The 25,158-nt window shown below is 39.9% G+C and overlaps 1 protein-coding gene across 5 annotated transcripts in view; it reads right to left on the bottom strand.

Annotated features, from left to right (window-relative positions):
• The window catches only part of DAB1 (DAB adaptor protein 1), a 1,108,601-nt gene that overhangs the window by 367,485 nt on the left and 715,958 nt on the right, over positions 1 to 25,158 (bottom strand). The gene's annotated exons all lie outside the window — the stretch shown is intronic.

Raw genomic sequence — 25,158 nt, 5'->3', positions numbered from 1 at the left:
TCACTAAACCTCTCCAGCCTCAGCTCCACTAGTCTCCTGTGTTACTTATTTGAGGACTCAGAGTCAATGTAAAGAAGAGGAGAAGGAAGTGGGAGAAGTAAAGGGGGCGGATCAGAATTACCCTATCAAAACATCCAAAGGCAATTCTCACTAGTCCATCTTTGACTTTTGAACTACACACTTTTTGTAATTAGTCTTAAAATATACTATTGTCAAATCATATATTTGGTTTGTATATGTTTGCAAACACACATGTGCACACCCACATACGTACATACACACACCCCCCCCCTTCTCTCTTCTAATCATCATAGTCACAGTGTAGAGTTCAGACTTCAGAAAGCTTGGCCCCAGGTCATTTCACCGGAAAGTCAAAAAATTAGGTATCTGTAACTAAGCCCATTATTTTACCTGCTATATTCATCAATCTTCTCCTCAAGTCATATAAAAGATTCTTCAACAAAAGCTTCAAAAGTTCACTTTGTCTCCATACCCAGTTACATTGATGAACTGCTGGGATTCCCAATTATTATCCTTTCCCCCCCACTCAGCTAAGGCCTCCTTGGCTTGCATACATTTTCCCTTGCCCATTTCTCCTGTGGGGCACATGCATCCACCAAGTGAGTATTTCCCCTTCAAGTAAAATCACCTTCAGTCATATATCTTTCAACAAAGACTTCCTTTCCCCTGTCCACCTGATGTTTGTTACACAGGAACCCCATCCTCCTCTGACCCTGCTCCTATTGACCAGTCCATAATCAGCCAGAGCATTTCCAACATCCCAGACAGCCTTGCTCCTGTGGAAAAATGAGAGCCAGGTCTTTGGTGTTTCATGCTATTTGTTCTTCCCAGTCCTTGTGTCGGCCATTCTGCCCCTATTGATGCGATCTCATTGAACTCTTCAAGGCTCCTTTGTATCCCCTCTTCTTTTTCTGGCTGCCTTTGAGTGCTCTCCAGCTTTACCCCATCCTCTATACTTCTTTCTCTCTCCCGTGTCTGTCCACCTTTTGCCACATGTGTCTCACAAAAGGCTGTCCTGTCATCTCCACCTGCTTTACTTGTGCCTCCATCTCTCTCTCTCTGTCTCTCTGGAATCTCTTCTTCCCTTTCTTTCCTCATCTGTGCTCCTTCTACAAAGACAGCCCCTTCTGAAGTGAGCTCAGCTTCCCATCCGCACAGCATGCCTCCCCTTGCACGTTTCTTCTTCCACACCTCTTGTTTATCCCTCATTACTTGATCACTTTCCTTCTCCGTGACCCTAATTCTCTCATCTTCACTGACTACTGCTCCCTCAGAAACTTCTCCTTCTCTTAGCCACTCTGAAGCCTCAACAGCATTATTTCTAAATGTGTCCTCGGCTCTGTAATGCCGTTCAGGGCCCTTGAAGCTCTGCCCGCTGTGCCTGCCTCCTTTTCATGTCCTTCTTTTAGAAAAATGTTGGGAGATATTCTCTTTTATACCACAAGGGTAACTATCAATCCCTCCCTCAGCCCTCTGCCTGATTTTAAATAGGAGACTAGCTGACACCTTGTTTTGTGCACCCCCAAACACATGTACTCTCTCACCATTCTCAATTGTCACTATCTTGGCTCTGGTCCTAATTATTTCTCTCCTACTCCCCTGCCCCACATCCCTGACTTATTTCTTGTCAATTTCCATCTGCCTTTCACACCCTCTATTCGAGACTAATTCCAAAAAGCTAATTTGATCAATTAATTCCCCAGATTATAAGACTCCAATGGCTCCCCATATTTCCAACAAAAAATCAAAATTCTCCAGGGTGGAACGCAAGGCACTTCACGAGCAGGTCCCTGCCTACACTGCAGCATAGATGTCTGCATTCAGCACCATCCAGGTTCATGGGAACGGTAATAAGGGACCACTCTGCACCTTTGTGGGTGCAACTACAGGAACCATACTAAGGCAGTTCATGCTGCCATGCCTCTACCAGGATGTTCTTGTACAGGGAATGCCCAATCCACAGCATTGCACAGATGATGTGCTCATATTAGCCTTTATCTGTGATCCTATTATCCTCCAGCCTTAACAAAAGGGAGGAAGACTAGGTGGGAGGACGGAGGCAGGGGAACAAAGGAAGGGAGGACCCACATAACAACTGCATAGCATATTCAGATACTTTCTTGACCAACTGATGTCACAGTTAAATTGTACCAATTATAAATAAATTATTTCTCAAATAAAATGTATGGAAGGTGGGCCTCCCCGGTGGTGCAGTGGTTGAGTGCTGGGTTGCAAAGCTGCCCGCAGCCTCTGCAGCGCTGGTTCGATCCCCGGCTGCACCCCGGCCACCGGAGGAGGGTCCCACATGGCGCGCAGACCTCTCCTGCCGCCCGCTGCTCCCCTCAGCAGTGTACTTCGCTCCGTCTGCCTGCTCTGCTCCCCGCTCTGGCTCTGGTGAATTCTCTCACCCTCCCGCGCTTCTGACTGTACCCAGTGCTTGTATGTATAAATAAATAAATAAATCTTTAAAAAAAAAAATGTTAAAAAAATGTATGGAAGCTGAGCAGCCCTATATTTTCATTGACACAATCATACCTGGCTACCCCAATATAAACCAGCATAATCATGACGATAATAAAAGTAATTGCTAATATACCACACTCCAGAAGACATCTGAGTTCTTTACATATATTAACTCACTGTGCCTCAGTAACTGGTAAAGAGACATAGTCATGTTAATTAATTTGCTTGAAGCCACACAGCTTTAAGTGCAGAAGGGTACAAACCCCAAAACCAATGCTATTAACTTTTAAACAAGACTGATCAATGGTCTACTATTTTAAATAGTACTACTAACACTACTAACACCTACCAAACTTTCTGCAACAATAGCTTACATGTGCGCTGCCTTATTACAGATAACAGAGGTTTTGGTCTGACATGTCCACTTTAAATGCACCGTAACATTTTTCCAGAAGCCCATCATGGGGAAAAGAATAAGCAGTTTGAATCAGAAGACCTGATGGGATTCAAGTTCCAATGATGATACTCATTAGTTGTGTGGCCTTAGGCAAATCATTTAACTTGGACCTCAACCCTGCCTATAATGGAGATATTAATCCTACCCTCCCAGGGATGCTCTAAAGTATAAATGAGATAATGTCTATGAAAATATTTTGCAAAAGGTACTCATTTCAATTCTAGCAGTTCTAATCCAACACCAATATAACCATGTTTATTCTTCTGCTAGGAAGATCACCTGTAGCTCCTTAATTCATAGAAATGGAAATGCTCTGCGAGCATCTGCCCTGGATTTATCCCAGTGGCATGAATAATCAGAGCCCTGGCATATAACCTTTTTTTGAACTGTAAGTCTTATCCTCTAGAAAGTCATTCCTTCTTTCAAATCTTCCCTTGGAAGGGACTGCAGAAATGATTTTTAAAAATGAGGCAGGGGGCGCGCAGACCTCTCCTGCCGCCCGCTGCTCCCCTCAGCAGTGTACTTCGGTCCTTCTGCCTGTTCTGCTCCCTGCTCTGGCTCTGGTGAATTCTCTCACCCTCCCACGCTTCTGACTGTACCCAGTGCTTGTATGAATAAATAAATAAATAAATAAATCTTAAAAAATAAATAAATAAATAAATAAAATAAAAATGAGGCAGGGAGAATAAGAAAGAAAAGCCAACTTTGGGTCCTATGATGGTTTCATATATTTTTTTTCTTTTTTGTTGTTTTTCCTCTCCCAAGCTGATGGCATGGAGGAAATGTGCTTTCAGGATATACAAGTTCCCAGTTTTCCTCCTCCTCCAGCTATGAATATTCTTCCTTTTACATATGCATACCCCAGAGTTCACACAGCCATGACATTAGCAACCTTACAACATCAAATGACCACAAGATCATTTCCTGCAAACAATTTAGTGCTTCAACTTTGTTCCAGATGACCATACTTTTCTCCAGCTGGACAGGAGTTGCTCGACTGGTCCTTACCATAGACAGCCAGTGACAGCTGGATTTAAACCCAGATGCCTGCCCACAACGAAGCTCGTTCCAGGCTAACACACTAGCTCTACCTTTCCAGTTCCAAGAATGTTCACTAACTCATAAGTGTTTAATAGTCCCATACGGTGTTTGTTTGGCACAAGAACGGTGTTTGTTTGGCACAAGAGGGTAACCTAAGAAACAAAAGGATACAAAATTGACTGGGAGAGGTATGAACAAAAAGGAGGTGGCAAGAGAGGTATCACTTCCTCATGATGTACCTTGCTGGAAAGCAGTCTCTCTAATGAGTATCGTAACTCACACATGTTTACTACTGGATCTATCCTATGTAAGATAATCAAGAAGATCTATCAAGTCACCTTATTAGATGCTGTATCTCCAAGATCTAGCTCCCTGTTTGGTGTATAGCAGGGCATATTAAACATATCCATTAACACGTACATATTCTTCATTAAACTTAAATCTATAAGAACATAAGTCCTGTTTTGTTTATTTACTGAAGCATCTACTATGTGCAAAGATAAGTTATGGGAAACAAAAAACACTGTAGGACAGTTCATGACTCCAGAGATGTGTCTTGATGCTGTCTTATAGAAATAACTTTTTAAAGGTTGGCTGAAGCACTTATCTATCCATGTGTTCTATAGGATATTTTTAAAAGGCAGGTAGATGCACAAGCACGCACACAGACGGTAACTTTATGTTCATGAAAAGTAACATTTTCAAAGTTAATTATTGATGTAATAGTGAGAATAACTCTAAAAGCAAATCTTATCATTCATTTGTATCTCCTAGAGAAGTTTAGTTGGTACCAGACTTTACTTATCTCCTTAGTGATCTTTAATAAATCAGAACAGATTCTCTTAGGTATATTTTAAGGCCACCTTCACCCAACAGAAGTCATCCCAAATCTCCCTATTTAAATTAAAGTATGTAATGAATACTCCTATTTATTGGACTCACTGTAAATTCTTTCACTCAGTCCTACATTCAAAATATATTTATTGAACAATTGCCTGGTGTCAGCCCTGTGCTAGAGGTTATGTGAGAGATAACGTTCCTTGCTACCTAAGAACTCACAACCTTCAAACTTCTAGAAGACTCACACCAGTAAATTAAATTTCAGCAAACACAGCTGGGACTAAAGGTAAAGAGGAATTAACAAGACAAGGGAGGACTTTCACCTCTCTGAGAAAACAGAGGAGCTATTTTGGAGAGTCTTGAGGGTAAAACTGGTGAAGAAGTTGGGGATATGTAATCTCACTCTATGGAACAGTTTTTCCAAACCCTGATTTGCCAAATGTTATTAGGAAATAACCACAAGACCCATGTGGTTCAAGCAAACTTGTGTATGGGCCTGCAGAAATAGAGATGAAGACTACAGGATGTCTACATAGTCACAAGCATCATGCTCGGGAGTGTTGCGCTAGCCACTACACCAGGGGGACTTGTTTTTGCTGAAATTCCCTTGAAAGTCAGCAGGGTACTGTGGGGAGAGGGGACCCTGGTGCCAGACCTCTGCGGCTGGTGTGACCTCCAACATGCTAACCCCTTATCTTAGTTTCTTATGCAAATGAGAATGATAAAAATAGTACCTAATCATAGGGTTGTTGTGACAGCTAAATGAGCATTTAGAGTCATGCCTGATCACTAAATATTAGCAATAACGATCAGTCCATAGCACAGGCGTGACTGCCAGGGTTTCACTGAAATGATTTTTGGTTTTCCCCAAGTTCCACTTCAGCATAAGAATGACTCAGACAAACATTTGAGAAATTGCCCATAACTGGCACTTATTCTGATCACAGGTCAGCAAACTCCAGCCTGTGGGCCAAATCTGGCTCACTGCCTATTTTTCAGTTGTATTGGAACACATTCATTTGTGTATTGTCTACAGCTGCTTTTGAGCTACAAATGCAGAGTTGAGTGGTTTCAACAGAGACAGTGTGGCCTGCCAGGCCAAAAATAGTTACTGTTTCTTAAAAAAAAAAAAAAAAAAAAAACACAGTTTTCTGACCCCTGAGATAGATGACAGGGAGGAGTGGGAGAGAAAATGAACACTCAGATAGATACACATTTATATATTATAATGTAAATAGACATACACTTGTATATATAATCCAGAAATTTGACTCAGGTATTTGCTCATCATTCTTTGCTTTAGCACTTGCAAGATGGTGGAGACATTGAAAACTACTAGTTAAATCCATCTCATAATGTGCTTATATAAGTGGGTTTATCTGTCAGCCATTATGTTATGTGGTGCAGAGAACAAAGTTGAGACTATTATCTTAGATCTTACAGATTATTAGAGACAACACAGGTAGAGCTTTATTCAAAGCAATCATTTCACTAACACAGGCTGAATTACTTTCCCCTTTTTCTATCACACCAACGTCAGACCCAATGGGCACTGTATTACAAAGACAAAATGCTGAAGGCAGAGAGCTTAGGAAACTGCTGGCCTTCCATGGAAACACACAGTTACATTAGCCTCTGGTCTCGAAGTACAAAAACAGTCTTTGTGGTTGTCTGAAATACAAGAGATCTCAATCGCTGTTTACTGAACCTTAAACCTTGACAAAATAGGTTACTTTCAGGTCCTGAACCAGCTTCAGATTTATCCTTTCTTTAATAAAGTACAAAAGAGACTGAGCTATATGCACCTCATCCCTTTTGTTATCTTAGAATTAGGGGCTCTTGCAGAAGGAAATGCTTTTCAATGTGCCTTCCTGGCAGATGTCTCCAGAAAATAGTGGGTGACCGTGCCCTTAGAGCAGTTTATTCTAAAAACGGTTTCTGAAAAAAAAAAAAAAACAGTATTTTATAGTTGAGCTATAGAAACAGGGAGGAGTTCCATGCTTATGAAAGTTCAAAATACTGAGTAAAAAATATATTAAACACATTTCCTTCTGGCAGAATTTCTCAGAACATTGCAGATCTCCAAGAGGTATAAGAAATGCATTTCCTAAATTACTTGATCACAAAGAGCCTTTGTGTTTCTTGTCTTCCTTGGAATGTGGCTTAAGAAACGGTGTCTTCAGATTATGAAAACGTTAAAGAAAAAGTTTCTTGCTGCATGAGTCCTACTTTATATACTCTCTTAGAAAGCATTTACTCATTGATTGTTTTTACCTAAGTGCCCACTGACTGATGAATGGATAAAATGATGTGGTGTATATACAATGGAATAGTACTGAGCTATAAAAAAGATGAAATCCTGCCATTTGTAAAAACACAGATGGACCTAGAGGGGTTTACGGTTAGTGGAATAATCCAGAAAGATGAAGAGTATGATTTCACTCACATGTGGTACACAGAGACAACAAACAAACAGATGAACTAAATAAAACAAAAATAAACTTTGGGACTATCACAAAACTGGTTGTCTTGGCCATTCTGCCTATCAAAGGAACAATTACTAAAGTACATGCTCTATCCTACATTATCTCTCAGCACCTAGGGAGACAACTTTTATGGAGTAAGGTTTTACAAACCTCAGCCTTCCAAATGAGCCCTAAGTTATTAACTTGGATGTCAATTAGCATGAGTGACTTAGAGACAGAACTAGGCTCCCTTGAGGAAACAACTGCTTTACACGTGGCATTGCATTTAATCTTCAGAATAACCCTGCAACAGAAGTATTTATTACTCCCATTTTCAGATAAGGAAACTGGGAGTCAGAAGGCAACTTAACCAAATACAGAAAAGCCAGCACTTAACTTGTGTCTGGTCCTGTCTACACCCAGGTTGCAGTAGCACAAAGTTACTCCCCACACTTTGATGGTGATGTCCAAGAGAACTCTCTGTGATGATGGAGATGAACTGCATTGGTGCTGTCCACTACCTATGCTACAGTCATAAGGCTACCAAGCACTAGCATACCTAGAGATTTTTATTTCATTTTAATTAGTTTAAATCAAAGCCACAGGAATCCCATGATTGTCATACTGAACAGTATAAATCTTCCACATTTCTTCCTTAGGTACAGAGGCTATTTGACTCAATTTTATAGAAACACCAAGGTAAGATCATCCAATTTTACTTTATATCACTAATATAGGAGTCAAAAGGTCTTCAGGACAGTAAGTCAAAGGGGAAAAGAGACTTGGGAACGTGAACTGGCAAATATAGTTGAGAAAACAAAGTGGGAACAGCAGAAAATGTGGGTAAGAGACAACATAAGCTAAAGGAACACAGGAAGCTAGGGATGTTCCTGTAGAACCAAGCCATCCACAGCATTTTAACAAGGTATAAGGTAGCCAGGCAAAAGCACAGCCAGAACAAAAGCACCCAGAAGCCTCTCGTAATTCAGAAAATGCCCAATGTACTTCAGTGGGCTCTGAGCCACCACTGTATGGTTGCCTTACTCTATTTGCTGTCACTGAAGTACATCAAAGATTTGGATGCTCAAAGCACTAGGCACAGGTTTTGCAAAAACTCCTTTAACCAAACATCTACATGCTGAACATTCCAGGTGAGTGATGTGTAACTGCCAATAAGCACTTTCAGAAAATCTGGCACCTTTTGAGAGGTTGTATTTTTTTTTTTTTAACTTTTTTGCTAACCTTTGACACAGATCCCAGAACTCCACATTTGGGGGAAGTAAAAGTATTCTTTTTTTTTTTTTTCAAGTAGAGTTACTGGGAAAAGTTTATTGAAGAAACCAGTTACAAATATATGACTAAGTTAAGAAGATTCTAAAAAGGATGAAGAAACATCCTGAAGCTAAGAGGTGAAGAGTCAAGGAAAAGGAGTGGCAACTGGAATCCCCCAGATTCAGAGGTATGTTTGGTAGCAGAAAGTCTGAACAATGGCCTTTGAAGAGGAATGGGCCATTGCTAACACTACTGATTTCACTCTCTGTCCTCTGACATTTTACCAATTTGCTGAACCTAACCAAAATCTAGAAAACAAGGAAGCCTATTGAGAAATCCATAAAAATCATCTTCCTGGGATCAGGGTGAAAAAAAAGTAAAAGTATTCTAATTGTTCATTTTGCATCTTGATCATCTGAATACCTGATGGTAAGTAAATTGTTGGTTGCTCTTTGGCTTTACAATTTTACCAATTCATCTTTCGAGATCTGATGCTGATCATAGAAAGGCATGCCAGAGGTTACAAACATAAGCTTTGAAATCACACTGTCTCGTTCTAACACTGATTCTGCCGCTTAACAGCAATGTAGCCTTGACCTTATACCATTATACTTAAACTCTCCAAGCCTTGGTTTCCTCACCTATAATATGGAACAAGAACAGAATCTTCCTCTTATGGGTGATCCAGCTATTCACATAGCACCAAAAAATAAGCTCTTGTTAATGACTCAAAAACCAGTTCCTCTAAACCTGCTCAAAAACCAGCAGGTCATCTCTCCAAACCAAGTCAGTGGGTACTTCGTGGAATAATGACTGTATTTCTTCTATATGCATCTTATAAAGTTCACTGTCAATGGTGCAAACAAACATGGTCTAAAAAAAAAAAAAATGAACCAATGTCATGATAATAGTTTACCTTATATTAATGTCCTAATTTTTTCTTTGGATCAAAATGGAACTGTTTATTCAACAGAAGTCGTAAAATATTAGAATTAGAAGCCTGAGAAACCATTTTATCTAATCCTCCCAATTTAATGCAGCAGTCCTTTTTACAAAACCGTTTTCCCTCATTTTCTCAGCCTGCAAAATTTGGAAAGGGAGTACATTATTTCATGCACACCATTCTGCACTAGGCCAAATCCCTGAGCCCAAACTTGTTCTTTCTAACCCACTGCTTTGGTGGTAAACAGAATTCTAATTCCCATTTCACATGATAGTTTTTAACATACTTGAAGACGGTTATTATGCTCCAAGTCCTCCATATGCCCTTCCCTGCCAACAAACACACATTGCAAAATACAAACACTTCTTCCTCCAGATACAATGTTCAATCAGTTACTGTTACCTTCCAGATACAATGCTGGGCTCTGGGGAAAGGAACTGAGTCAGAAGATGCCATGTCCCAGTCCTGGTAGAGGCTGCAGATGTGTTCACACATACTTGAACTTCCAATTGCGCCTTCAGGGAAAGTAATCCATGATCAACTTATTCTTTAGGTTCTAAGTACTTCTGTTAATTAATCCCAAGGTGATCAGGCATCTTCAGTGGCCTTTTTGTGACTTGCATTAACTTAATATAACTTAAATCAATCTCTCCTCACTCTCCACCCTCTCCTTGGTAAGACAGTCCAGATATTCACTGTATTCTAGTTTGCTAGTCATATTATGGTTTGCATCTAAGGGCACGACTGCATTTAGCCCTTCTAAATTGTACCTTATTTGATTCAAGCACCCCTGGCTCTTTCTAAGCCAAATGTGTGAAAATCGGGGTCAAGCCTGTTATGTGTACTCTCCAGTCTGCCAATCAGGCAGGCAAACGTCACTCACTTTCTTCCAATCCCTGAAACTGCTCACAACAAAAATGACTTCCATGCAATTGCTCAAATTTACAGAGATGCCAGATATTCAAGGATTTCCATTCATACGTTCAATCAACATGCTGAGAGTCCCCTGAGCAAGGCCCATAGGCAGGGGAGAGGATTGTGAAGTGAAAGAGACATGGTAACTGAGCTTGGGACGTTTAGAGTCTCACAGAGGCAACCAACATGTGCGTGAATCATTAGAATGCTGGGCCTAATGTCAGCATCCTGGAGCACAATGGGGAGAGCCATTCCTCTGAGTGAGAGGGTCTGGGGAAAACTGAAAGATAGGAGGCCAACGAACCGTGGGTCTGACAGATACATAGGAGTTCTGGAGGCAGTGGTGGGGAAAGGGAAATAACCAAAACTAGTAGGAAATGTTTTGTTTTTTTTTTTAATGATGCAAGTGACATAACTATTTTTTGTTTGTTTGTTTTAGAATATTTTTCTTCCTTCTGGGAACTGTGTTGAGAAGGAGTCAGTATGTTAACTGTTGTCTCACAAACCTCTCCTCAACCACAAATATTTCATTCTCTTCCAACATTTCATTTGGGAGAGTCTCATAATTTTTTCTATCTTAAAATGAAAAGCAAAACACCCGTGTTTACAAGTCAGGGGCAACGTCAGCAGGCATTGGTGTCACAGCTCTGAACATCTTAGCGATGTGCAAGCTTGCTATTCTCTGAAAGGCTCCAGGTGGGGCTGGCCCCAGGCATGTCCACCAGACACACTCTGTATGTATTCACCTTCCCCTATCTTTCCCATATTTCCTCAGTTTTGTCCCATTCCTCAAGGGGTGCCCCCATTACATCTCATATGAGTGGTCTTTTACTTCCTTTGAACTTAGACTTGAAGGTTGTGTTAGGGATCTGGGTGTGTGTTCTTTTCGATCTTGAAGCTCTTCACCATGGTAAATGCAGTATGGTCCTGGGAGTTTCTGGTTTATGTACACAGCCTCTTTTCATTTCCTTTCTCCAATTCAGCCTCCAGTTTGACCTTGAAATTATTAAAGCTATTTGCAAGAGCCAGAGTTAAAAAACCTTTTCCTCCTTCTTTTCCTGGAGGTCACTGAATCGCCAGACACAACACTATCCATTCTGATCCCAAAGACTGAGTAACTAGGAGCACCTGGTCTATAGTGCAAGGGTATGTCCTTTGCAAAGGTGAGGGGAGATTTGCAGACAGCAAATTTCTTTTTTTTTTTTTAATACTGCCCACAGCATCAAGTACACAGCAGTTACTTAATATCAACAAATACTGCATAAGAGATGAATAGATGGATGACATAGTTTCCTGATCTCAAAATGGGATTGCCCTCATTTAAAAATATGCCAATAGTTAATTCAAACCTGAGATTTAGGCTTCTATCATTCTGTGAAATAAATTAGGACACTGAGCATATTTATTTGGATAATACATATAAGCTTTAGAACATAAGTCATGTCTGAGAACCCCAGTAACCAACTGAGTACATATAAACCAAATGCCTCCCATCAGCTCACTGGTCTAACAAGCCCAACACTAAGAACCAGAACCCTATCTTTAAACCCTAGAATGGTCAAGGAAAAAGTTCAATTTGATAGATAAAAAAAGTGAGGCTGAGAGAGGTAAACTGACTTGTCCAAGGTCACATAGCTGATGAACTGCATAGCTCGGACTGAATTTATTGCTGCTTCCGCATGAAAGTGGATTATTCAAATGCAAGGTAGAAAAATAGTACACATCAGCTTGAGCCTTAACAGACCCAATTAACTCTAAGATTCTTGCCTTCCAGTAGAGACCCAGAAAGTCTAAGACACAGGATACAGAGCTGAACCAAAAAAGACAACTGCTCTAAAATGAACAGCACTGGATTACAATGGACCATCCAACCTTCCCAAGCTTGGAACACAGACTGTTGGCTGCCTATGCCTTGCACTCACTGAATTTAAATTATGGGTCACTTCCAATGGATTATGACATAAGAGGAACTTTGGAATGATCATCAAAGTTTCTTTCAAACTTTCAGCAATGCTAGTATTTGAAAGCTGCAGGGGTTCACTCCTGGGGGTATTCACCCTCCTCTAGGCCTGCTAGGTATCTGCACATCAGTGCAAGAAACAAACAGGCATCAACACTAGGACATTTAATTTTCATGTTAACTTTTCATGACTGAGGTGGAGAGAATTGAAAAGAACAGCAGAACTTTTAGTCTATGAAGCTGTTCTACCTAAACACTCCACCCTGTACCTCAAGTGATCTAGGCACATAGTAGGCACTTGTTTCAAATGCCTGAATAAGCAAAGGCTAAGAAAGGTCACCTGATGTGTTCGTGAACTCTCCAGATGCAAGCACCAAGTGGAGGTTATCTCCACTACAAACAACATGGTAAACCCACACATCACACTATACCAAGCAAGATTGTTTAAGTACTTCATGCCAATGTCTTTCTTTTTTTCCTTCAGCAAGCGACAAAGCGTGTTTTCACATTGTCTCTGGTTAATGGGAACATCTTACACTGGTCTACGGAGACTTCCCAAGCGCAGGGCCTAAATTATCTCAGGTAGCCTGGGCTGTTTATTTGAGACACTTCTCCTCACATGAATCCACCACATTACCATTTAGTAATGCTGAGGACAGAGAAGCAATCATAGCTGGTGCCCATCTAGACACATTACACAATTCATACACAGTGCAATCACGAAATGGGATTTCTTCAGTCTCAGGCACTGACGTTGATATGGCTCAAACCTAATTTTCTAGAGGACAGCACAATTCTCATTGATTTGGGGAGATGTATTCACGTTGTCTTGCTTTGCAGACTAGCTCTCCCGGAGCCCATGCAAAACAATCTCAAAACATCAAACAACGTGAGGATGGGAAGAGCTCTCTTTTCTTTCTTAAAAGCACTGGACTGACCTTACCACCAAAAAGGGCACATTTTGACGTGATAGGAAGTAACATAGCAGGGCCCTACCATAAGGTGCTGAATAATCGGAAATGTATAAAAGGATTCCATTATATGCATGAAATGATTTACCTCTCCACTCAACTGCAAAAATTCGGCATTTCATATACATTAAAATGAAATCTCCCCAAGAAACTATTGAATTTTCTTTACATGGTGTAAATACCTAAGCAATTTCACCACAGCTATATAGAAGTCCCCTTCCCGGCATATTTGTATGTGTGTTTGTTTTTGTCTTTCCCTGTAACATCTCTAAAATGTAATGTAGTTTATTCATATGGATGCCAATATTTATTGAATGTCTCATGGCAGAATACTTTTCATATACGGAAAGACATATACAAAAAGGCACCTGCCTTCAAGGTGCTCAAAGGCTGCTAAGGAAGACAGGAAAATGCCCAGTCTGGTAGATAATGTGATTTGGGGAAAGCAGGGCAAGAACAGAGAAAAAGAGAGCCTAGGTGAAGGAAATCCAAAAAGCCTTTGAGAAGGGGGGGGTATGTGCCTTCGCCCTGAGCCATGAACTTCTCACTAGGTATTATCGCAGAAGAACAAAGCATTGGTGTGGGTAAAAGCAGGGTTACAGCAGGCAGGAAACTTAAAGCTTATTTATCCAAACTCTTCTTTCTCAGTGGAGACTATGGAGATCTAGAGAGGTCAAGTAAATAGCAAAGACACACAGACCTTCTGCCTGACCCCACACTAGAAGCCACGAGTTCCATGGAATCAGGGGACTCTGCTCCTCAATGCATCCAGCTGTCCCTTCTTTTCACTACACATAGGTAACTTAATTCAGCACAGGCACAGGTGCTCTGCAGAGCTAACCATAGAGTTTCACTAAGACTGAACTCCAAGTTTTCAATCTGTTTTCAATATGGAGAGCTTGTCTATGCTTCTGGCTAGAATGAAAGAACACTAAAAAGTAAGCTGTGCCCATGGCACAGTGGCTTTACACAACAATGACTGACTAGTTCAAGGCTGATACAGTATGGGATGACATATCTGGATCAAGGTCCTTCCCATCACTCCTGCCCAATGAGGAAAAGTAAAAACATACAGATTTACAAAGAAAAGGATCCTATGGAACAGCAGGTGTTAAGAAATAAACTTGTACCTAAGAGGTCAATTTCATCTTACAGTCAGGAAATATTAATTTGTTGATGTGGTTTATGCAGGAGAGTTTAAAGGAAAACTGGCATAAATGGTGTTATGAAATTTTCACCCTTCCTTAGGAGGTTGAACAAGAACAGTAAAAAGGAAATGGTTTCAGTCACTGTATTTCATTACATAAAGGGCTGACTCAGAAAATTGGAATATTAATAAAATATTTTCTACATGGAATTTGCTGATGAAATAAATAGCTTGATGCTTTTATGAATATCTGATATGTTACAGTCACGTTTAAGGGCAGTGAGTCCCTTTTTGTAATTACTAATAGGGCAGTTTAATTACATACATAAGTCCCAAGATATTGCTGTAATACACCAGCTGGGGACTGAAGTGCCCACTCTCTACCAGATTCCTAGATTATCTGGAGTCTGACATGCAAATCCCATCAGCTCTGATTCAAAGACTTCTAGGAAAGGGCTTAGGCAATACATCTTTTGCCTTATTCATAAAGAAAAATAATCACAATAGATGCATCGATTTACTTACTGTTAACTCCCTGGGGCATAGCTACCTACTTCCTAGAGAGGAGGAATTAGCTCTGAGCATACTGCCATAAACACACACAGAGCAAAACCAGACAGAACCCAAATATCCCAATGCTTTGAGAATTGAAACACATGTCAGGACTCTCCTTTGGATAAGATAATGGTCCCATTAAATTGCTAGCAATTCACAGGAGAGAAAAAAAATCTTCCTCTCCCAATCCCCAACAAATTGGCTTTCCTAAGAAGAGTATGGGGTGAACCACTGTTTCAAAGATACTATACAGGGAGCATAGTTGTAGAGCACATGATTGCCTCTTGTGCACACATTTTCCCCTCTGGTTTTCCTTTGGAGAATATTTCTCTTAATCCCAATTTTAGCCCATGCAGTTCCATGGGGCTGAACTCACTCTCTAGCTCCATGGATGAATCTAAGGCTCAGGGCTGATCAAGGGGCACAAATTCTACCTCCCCAACGGAGGCTACACTTACTGATTCAGGAGTGAAAAAATGTCCATGAAAAAAGGAGTGGAAGGTCATCCTGTGGATCTCTCCTACCAATGTTGCTAAGCTAGCAGAAAGTAAGCCTGGTTGTTGACAGCCATTTTGCCACTGCTTAGTCACTAACGTAGACAACATAAAACTGGCACATGGAAACAGACCTGATTGAGCCCTCAGCTTTAACTATGGCTACAGCTAGATTATACCTGGACTTGGTATTATCAGCCAAGAAAATCTCTTGTAGACTGAAGTCATAGTAAAATAGATTCTTGTCACTGACAAGATATGAAGCCTCACAGAGATAGCAGGTATGTGAGGCTCCCTCTACCGATTCTCCATAAAATAAAAAGAATGTATATGTAGGAAAAAAACAGGAGATATCTTGACATTATTCCAGAAATTAAAAGACTGAAAGAAAAACCTACATATTCTAGTCCCCACTCTACTTTCTGAAGCCCATGCTGTCCAATAAGGTAGCTGTTCCTCACCTGGGATTATTTAAACTAAAACAACTAAGAACTGACATTTTTTTTTCTAACTTATGTATCTCAGTCATGCAAGTGACAAGCATTTCAAATGCTCAGTGGTGATGCACAACTAGTGGCTAACTGTTGGACAGTGCAGATAAAGAACGCTTCCCATCAGCACTAAAAGTTCCCGTAGAGATTCCAGGCATAATTCTGTCCACTCCAGAAGTAGGGTGTAGTTCCTATACCAACCAGAAGATCAAACCACCACAAACACTGATGAACAAAGATATTCATTAAAGAATTATTTATCATAGCAATGAATGAGCAAGAACTTAAATATACAATGGAAACAGTAAAGTGAGGATTCAGACATATAAAGAAATACAATTTAACTGTTAAAAAGGATGGCTTTGAGAACGTTTCTTGAAGAGAAGTGGGAACAAGGCGTGTTTTTTTTTTAACAGAGAAATATTGTATTGCCAACACAAACTCCACAAAGTAAAATGTTTATAGCAAAATGAGGAGGAAAAAAATACACAGTTCATTAATGTTTTCTAGTTTCATATAATGTGCTAAATATTTAATATGCATTATCTGTCTTATTAATCAAAATGTCACATAAAATATATTTCTATTTCACAGTTGAAAAAAATAAGACTTGCCAAAATTAAATAAAAGGAAGCATTTGGATGGAAACCCATGTTGGCCTGACCTCAAACCCTTCATCTCTGCAATTCTAAATATTAACAGTGATTGCCTCTGGAAAGAAATTGCATGACGTTTTTCTCTCATATATGTTTGTTTTCCAAATTCAATAAACAAGAGCTTATTAAAGGAAAAAATTCTCAAAGAAAAATTCATTAAATTTGACTATAGCAACTATATGGTGAAAAGGAGATTGCTGCTTGCTACACAGATCCTTGCTGAAAACGGGTTAATTATGAACACTAGGAGCTTTCATATTCTGCTGAAGCCTCTGTTCAAATCTAATTTCTCAAAGTATATTGCTAGACGCTAATGAAAACCCAAAGAGACACACGCATTCAGGAGATGTATAGCCAATGAATTTTCTGTTGTTTTCATAGGGAACAACTTTTTTATATCCTAACATTTTTATGCCAGCTATGAAAAAGATAAATAAATATTTATGACATTCACTCAATTCCACAGTAACTACTAAGTTGCTCATGTTCTGACTCTGGTTTGAAATGTGCATATTTTAGTGGCTGGGAGTCTCAACCCTAAATGAGAAAGCCACAGAACGCTGTCATTTACAGATCCTAAAAGTACTCATTTGACTCACTACAGGGATTTGCCTTGGTAGCAGTACATAACAAGCTAATTAAGGCAGCTGTAGACTCAGACAGATACAAAACTCAGTGCTGCCCAGCTAACAGCTAGGAACACACCAGAACTGCACGGATGCTGGTTTTACTAAAGTTTCACCATGTATCAGAAGCGACTATCAAGAACAACATATTGTACAAGGTGATTGAGAAAACAGAAATGAATGGGGCCAGATTTGTACTATTTAACTATCTTACAGAAACGTCCTTTACCAAAAAAAGCCCAGTTTACTCCCTTGGTATATGAACTTGCACTTGAGGAAAATTTATATGGCCATTACATGCAAACTATAAAGAATAGGTCAGAATTCACCAATGTATGGTTCATGAGCTAAAAACAGCCCACAGGCAGGTAATCATCAGGCCTACAAATAGTTTTTGTTTGCTGTTTGTTTTAACTTATTTAATGCCAATTTTTCTTAACAGATGCATTTCACATTGAAAATAAATGTCTAGCTTTTCTTGAAATAACTGGGTCCAGCATTCCCTATTACAACTATCATAACAGTGATTTTACATCATTCCCCAAATTGTTCCCAGGGCTCTTTCACTCTCTAATATCAACTGCATAGCCCTTGTAGGTACCTGAGCTTATAGTTCGCATACTAGGAGACACCAGAAGACCATTAAAACACACACACACACACACACACACACACACATTCACATACACTCCACTCCTCCATCTCACCTAAATATAACCCTATTTCTCCTTAGACTCTTCTTTGAGCCCAGCAATAAGAGAGTTAAAGAAACTACTGAGGCAGTGACGTAAAGGCTTTGTTACCACCACCTATCCAAGCATAGTCTTAAGGTTATCAGTTGGGGACAAGGTGCTCCATGAACTACCTGCTTACTTTCCTGCCTCACTGTCACTGCCCCTCTGTGATCCATTCATTACCAAAGCATTTAAGGCTACCCATGCACGGAAATGCCAGGTTTCTACCTTTATCATGTTCTCCTTACCTAGGATGTGCCTCCTTGTGACTCAGGTGGTGCACCTCCCCCAGTAGACTGTATACACCATGGGGACAGCTACAGTTTCTGTCACACTCATCCTGTAAGGCTGGAGGCCAGCATGGTACCCAGATCATTTTGTTGCAAAAAAGATTCACCAGTAAATTCTAAGTCACCTTCAAAATATCTCGCTTAGATGCTGACCACCTCTACTTTGCCAAAGTTTATCCTTTTCATTTTTTACCACAGCTAATACTGTTTTTGCATACTCAGCCATCATATTATTATCTATTTTTGATTCCTGAACTAATCCTGGATCTTGAGAAAAACCCTGCCTCTTATACTACATCCTGCCTTGGTTGAATGCATACTGAGTAAGTGAATGAAGGGATAGAGCGCACTGTCCTTATAAATCATTACTCCTTGTAATGGACACAGAGGTAACCATTATCCTCCTCATCACTATGCCCACCCTCCCCATCATCACTGCCTCCAGCACACTACCTCCTGTTGACTCAGAGCAAGGACCCAGCACACGTCGCTGTATGCCAAAGAGTCAGGGGCCAAACACATGCCTGCATGGTCAATGTAGCTGAATGGGCAGCCAAGGGGATGCAAGGGATCAGCATCCCACGGACCAGGATTATTCTATATGTAGACACCTACTTCTTCACGCTCTACCATCTGACAAATTAAAATGAAACAATGGCTTGCTGAGGTCATGCTTAAGACAAAGTTACCACCAAATCTTCAACCTGCAATGCACCTAGCAGAGAGCTGGCTGCATAACGAATGCATAATTCAATTCCAGTAGTGACATGCCTGACGACTGTATCCAGAGAACATATCTCATATCTTCTTCCTCTGGAGTTTTCTATAAGTTATGGATTAATAAACTTTCCCTAAGAATGCAGCTTTATTAATCTTGCAAAATACTCAGAAAAAGAAAATATTTTATTATGCCCATCTAAAGTGAATTATGATAAACAAAGTCCCCTGTGTGCTGACAAGAAATAAAGTTGCTTTCTGCACACAGCAAATTGTGTTTGTGGTGGTGTTTGTTTCCCCTCCAGTCAAATTGGGAGTAAACAAAATCTCAAACTATATCCTGACCTGTGAAGACAACAGGGCCCACGGAGGTCACAGGAAATCAATTTCTGACCAAAGGAAGAGGAAAATTAGCACAGGGTGACATGGCTTTGCATTCCTCTTAAAGCTGAAAAAGGGAGGAAAAAAACAAAACGGCGTCAGAGAGAGAGGAGGTCTGTCATCATTCACACTGAATTCTCTTCATTATATTGAAGCATGTCCTCTTCATAGGGAAGAGCTGTGTGACTCGGCAATCTATTTCACTTGCAGGAAGGTGGAGGGTGAGAGAGGAAGGAACAAGTCATTTGTGGCCTGTCAGTGTGTACCAGGCACTGTTCTGTGTTGCATGTTACTTCATTTGATTTACAAAACAGCCCTAAAAGAGCTAATTTTGTAATCCAGGCTCTGAGAGTTAAGGGTCTTGCCCATGACCACAATGCTCGTGACTGACCAAGCCTTGGTTTGACCATCTAAAAGCTGGGATGGTCACACCCATCCTGTCTGTTGACCTGATAGAACTGTTTTGAAGATGGATCAAAAGAGTGCGTTGTGTGCATGTGTGTGTGCATGCATGCATGCACACACAGGAAAAGCAACTCAGAGATGCAAGATTACTGCAGGTGCAGTATGGATTTACCTATATGTTCTGTACAGAAGCGATTTATTTCCCTTGTATATGACCTAGTCCTTTGCCTCTTTCTCTGAGACCCACTCATGGACCCTTGCCTTGCTCTGCCAGCTGGCGCAGGAAGCTGATCCCAACTACATCTCCCAGGCTCCATTGCCAATTGACTTCCAGTTAGCCCCACTCAATGGAAACACTAACAGGAGACAGAAAGGGAGAAAGAAGGGTAAGGGGAGGGGCGCCACTGGTTTCAAACAATTCCTTTGATTCGATAAATCTGGAAGAAAAAAGGAAGAAGATAGAGGGGAGGAGGGCAAGACAGGAAAAGCAAGGCAAGGGAAGGCAGTTTTGGAGTAAGGGGAACTAAAACACATATCTCTAAAGGAAATGTTTAAAATTACAACATAAAGTCCTTTTGCTTTCAGTGTTAAAATAATGCACCAAATGGACACTTCAGTGGTAGACTTAAAAACTAAAGGCAGCACGTATTGAGGGTGAAGCTCAAAAAGTCAAGCATTGGAGGCGTGAATGACAAGTCAACAGCGCACTTGAGAAATTCTCAATCTTTAGAGCAATCTCTAGTAACAGATACGGAGCAGAACAACTGAAAACATAATCAAAAGTGGTGTTTAATAGAATCTCAGATTCAAGAAGCCTGAGTAAGATACACATGTCTGGGCAAGGCAGGCTGAGGGCAAGATCAAATGTAGTCTTAAGCCTATACTGTAAGACCTTTATTTTTTAAAGAGGACAATGCTGTCCCATCCCCCAAGCCCCTTCCTCCCAGCCATGTTGATTTATGGCTACTCAAACAAACCAAGACTGTCCTCTCACTTATATATATTTGGAGCAGTCAAATGTATGCAGAATTTTATCTGACCTCTCTCATACAAATGCATGGATAGCAAACAGAAATACACATAGTGTTACCAAGTTAACCAAGTGGTCAGATTCTCCTTCCCTCAGTCTGGCTTTCTATAAAACATCCTTTTTAATGTCAATCTAAACTAGTACAGTATGTATCATCTTCATTCCAGAAAATACAGTGAAAGGTGATGACAGGGTATGAGAAAAGAAAGAGGTACATTATTGGACAAGGAGAGAGGAGAGAATTTGGCATTTCATCAATACTGATGTCCAGAATATCTCTGGGAGAAATATGAGTAACTTTCCTGAGTCCTAAAACATCAGCATTGGAGGGGGAGTCCCTGGTGGTGCAAGGGGTTAAGCACTGTACTATGAAGCAATCCACAGCCTCTGCAGCACAGGGAGCCAGCCAGCCAGGAAGCCAGGGAGCAACCCACATGGTGCAGCAGATCTCTCCAGACTCGCCCACTGCTCTCCTCAGCAGTGTGTTTGTCAGTCTGCCTGTTCTGTTCCCCACTCTGTCTCTGGTGGGTCTTCTCACCTCCTGCATCTCTGGCCTATACCCCAGCTCTTGTATGCATAAATAAATAAATCTTTTAAAAAAAACATAAACATTGGAATGGGGAGAAATGAATGGGAATTGGGCTTATGAGGGAATCAATAGCATAAGGAATTCCAAAGAGAGAAACAGTCACAGAGAGACAGACAGAGAGAGGGTAAAAGCTGGCAATACCACAAGGACACAGTCTAGCATCTTTCCCATTATTCCCACTTTATTAGATGTAGGTTACAATTTCCATGCATCATGGTGCTTCCTCAAATAAAAAGTGTTTCAGTATTTCACTATTGAGTATCTTAAGCAAAAGTGGTAACACAGGTGCATGGAGACCAGGACACATCTTTTCAGGACCTGTGGCTCTTCATCTGTAGATGGGGATAATATTCACTGACCTGAAATATGCCTAGAATGTCAAACTAGACAGTAGTTTACCAGTACAAATTTGTCCCTCTAGCAGCCAGATGACCATGGCCTACTGGAAAGTCAAGAGCAGCATGTCAGGTGAGGAGGTAGACTCACCCCTAGGCTCCTGTTACACACATGCTAGATGAGGAGTCTATCCATGAGAGGATTGGCCCATTCTGTGTACATCCCCTCCATCTACAGCAGAAATCCAGGATGTCTTTAAAAGATCTCTGCCACCTGAACAAGGTGCTCACTGTTCCACGGTTGTATCACCCCCTCACCGGCCCCATTCCTCACTTCTGCTCTCTGGCTGCCCCACCGGGACAAGGACACCACTGCACTGTCAGCCTGTGCTGGAGGGCAGTGACCCTGGCAGGACCCACTGCCCTTCCCTTGAGGCTGCTCTGGGTATCCAGTGAGAACCATGTCAAGCACCTAGTGCTTCATAAGCACTCAGTGAACACCAATTTTTCCTCCACCTTCCTAATCCCCACCATCCAGAATAAGGTATACCAAAGACTTATGTTGAAAACTAATATGTAATTTGAAAACATATTTGTAAAATAGCATTTATACTAGCAATTACAAAAAGTAGAAAGTACCTGGAAATAAGTCTATGGAAAGAGTGCATAGCTTTATGAAGAAAACTATCACCAATATTAAAAGACATTAAATTAGACTAAATAAATGGGGAAGTCTATGTTTACAGGAAGAAATTAATGACTCTATAAATTCAACAGAACTCCAATTCAAATCAAGAGTGCTTTTGTCTAATTTTTAAATATGATTATAAATGTATATGGTAGACAAAAAGCCAAGAGAAGTAAAGACACTTCTGAAGGACATTGTGGGGGTTTGTCCTGCCAAATTCCAAGGTTTATTATAAAGTTATAATAAAAAATAAGCTTTGGGAAAAGGAATAGACAAAATATATGCGTAAAAACTGACCCCTAAGTGGCAGGATGACTTTTTTCTATATAAAGAAGAAAATTCAAATGCAGTCCTACCTCACACCACACACACACACACACACACACACACACACACACACACACACATTATATAACTTTAGCGTGAAAGGCAAACGATAAAGCTTTCAGAAGATAGTAACAGAGACTATCTTTATGACATCAGGGTTAAAAAAGAGGCTTTTTTAAACAAGACATAAAAAAGTAATAGCCATAAAAGAAAAGATTGATAAATTCAACTACATTAAAATTAAGAAGTTAGCAGAAGGTTGGCAAGAATCCAACTACTATGCGGCCTATAAATCTTTTCAGCTTCCCAAAGGAATAAATTCCAGTAACCTTTATGCATTCACTGGAACTATGTTCTAACAAAACACAACTACAGCTCAAGATGGTTGACCATCTTCTCTGACTTTGACTTCATCTACAGTCAGGTTACCAGCACTTCTAGCTTAACCTGAGTTTGTTTGTGTGGCTGTGTCCCTGTTTTTAGAACTTCTGTGAGCACGCATATAACAATGTATCCTCCAAGTCCAGATGAGCACCTCACCTGCCATCATCAAAGTGCATGGGCATCACTGGGCATCCATGGGGGATGGTGCTGGGTGACACCTCTTCCTTCCCCTCTGTACAGTATTTGCACTGTTGATGAACGTTCATACCCAATGTTGACTTTCATTCCTCTATCTTCTGGGATTTTACTGCTACTCTCAAAACTACTAAAAGTGACATCAAAGTTAAAATATCCTAGATCATACCCAGCTATGATCAACTTTAAACCCTGTGGGATAAGTTAATGTTCTACCTCCTACATAACCATGAGTTAGTACAAAAAAAGCAATCCTGTAAGTCTTACACTCTCTTCCTCCTCTCATTCTTTCTATCATGCATCCCTCAGCAATATTCTAATGTCAACATTCTAAAATCTATATGTTGACATATATATTATTAACAAAAAAGAAATGAGCCTAATACATACACATATATTATAACAATAAAAAAGAAACGTGCCACCCAAATAAAACATCTGCTTTGCATATGTGAGCTTTTTCAAGAGGATGACCCTCATATGTATCAAGAGAGATGCTTCTTTTGATGTGACAGTGCCTAATTATAACACTGTTACTGACAGTAAGCTATTGCTGAAGGACCCCAAGGATAGGACCTTCATGAAATTCCAAAGCATTTAGTGTCTGGGTACTGAGTAATTAATTAATGTTGTAATTTGCAAATTTCCTTTTTGATTGAAAACATTTATATTTATCATTTTTTGTTACAAAGAAAGTAGTTCATTCCACTGAATCAACTATTTTAATAGGACAGATTAGGATAAGTGACTATTGTTGATGACTCCAAAAGATTTCCAGAAATGACTTTCACTGGATGATTGTTATTATTCATTTCTAAATTCGGATTACAAAATCAAGAACTGAAACAAAATTATGTTTTCAAAGTCTGCCATCTAGGTAGAGACTGATCACAAATAATTTCAATATTATCTGTGGAACACAATTAATTGACCCCAATATTTTTATGCACATGGACTTAATGAACCACAAGTGACTAAACACATTTAACTGACTGCAGCAGAAAATTATTGAGCATCTACTGCATTCCAGAAATGATTGTTCAAAGGAGAAGACACATTTCCTTTTCCTAAAGAGCTTATAAATGTTTTTTTTTTTTAATCCCAGGAAAATTCATGGATAAAATAACTTTCTTTCTTATTATCTCTACAGTGACCAGCTAGAAACTGTATGAAAATACAATGGAATTCTTTTTAAATTTGTTCTGATGAAAAGCATATTCAAAAGAATCATATGGAATTATAAACAACAAATTTAGAGTAGAGCTTACCTCTGGCAAAAGGGAAGACGTTATGAACAGGGAGATGTTACTAAGAGGCTTCAACTATATTTATAGATTTATTTCTTAAGATGAGTGGTAGGTACTGAGTTTATTACCATATTGTTTTTTTATCTACCATATTGATGTTTACTTATTTATAAATCTCACATGTCAAGTCAGACACATTATTTTCATGATAAAATTAACAACTCTACCTAAAAAATCATGATTAGCAACATTCTCCTCAGTCTATCTCATAAGACACTGAAAAGGACTACCGGAAATCAAATGTTCTACGGCAAGTAAATTTAGAAAATTCTTAATGAGTTAAATGAGTTTCTTTACTATATCAGTAAATACTGTGTGTTACTAAAATAGGGTATGTAAGTCAGTGCATTGCAATCAATTTGGGGCATGAAACTATTTTCTCTCCGAATGTTCTTTCTTTTAAAATAGGCATGCCCATCTTGGGGGACACCAGTGTTCTCTGGAACACAGCTTAAGGAA

Source organism: Talpa occidentalis, unplaced genomic scaffold (genome assembly GCF_014898055.3).
Source record: "Talpa occidentalis isolate TD23 unplaced genomic scaffold, MPIMG_talOcc4v2.1 talOcc4.9, whole genome shotgun sequence".
Classification (NCBI taxonomy): domain Eukaryota; kingdom Metazoa; phylum Chordata; class Mammalia; order Eulipotyphla; family Talpidae; genus Talpa; species Talpa occidentalis.
Note: the sequence above shows the minus strand (reverse complement) of the source record. Positions and strands in the feature narration are given on the sequence as shown.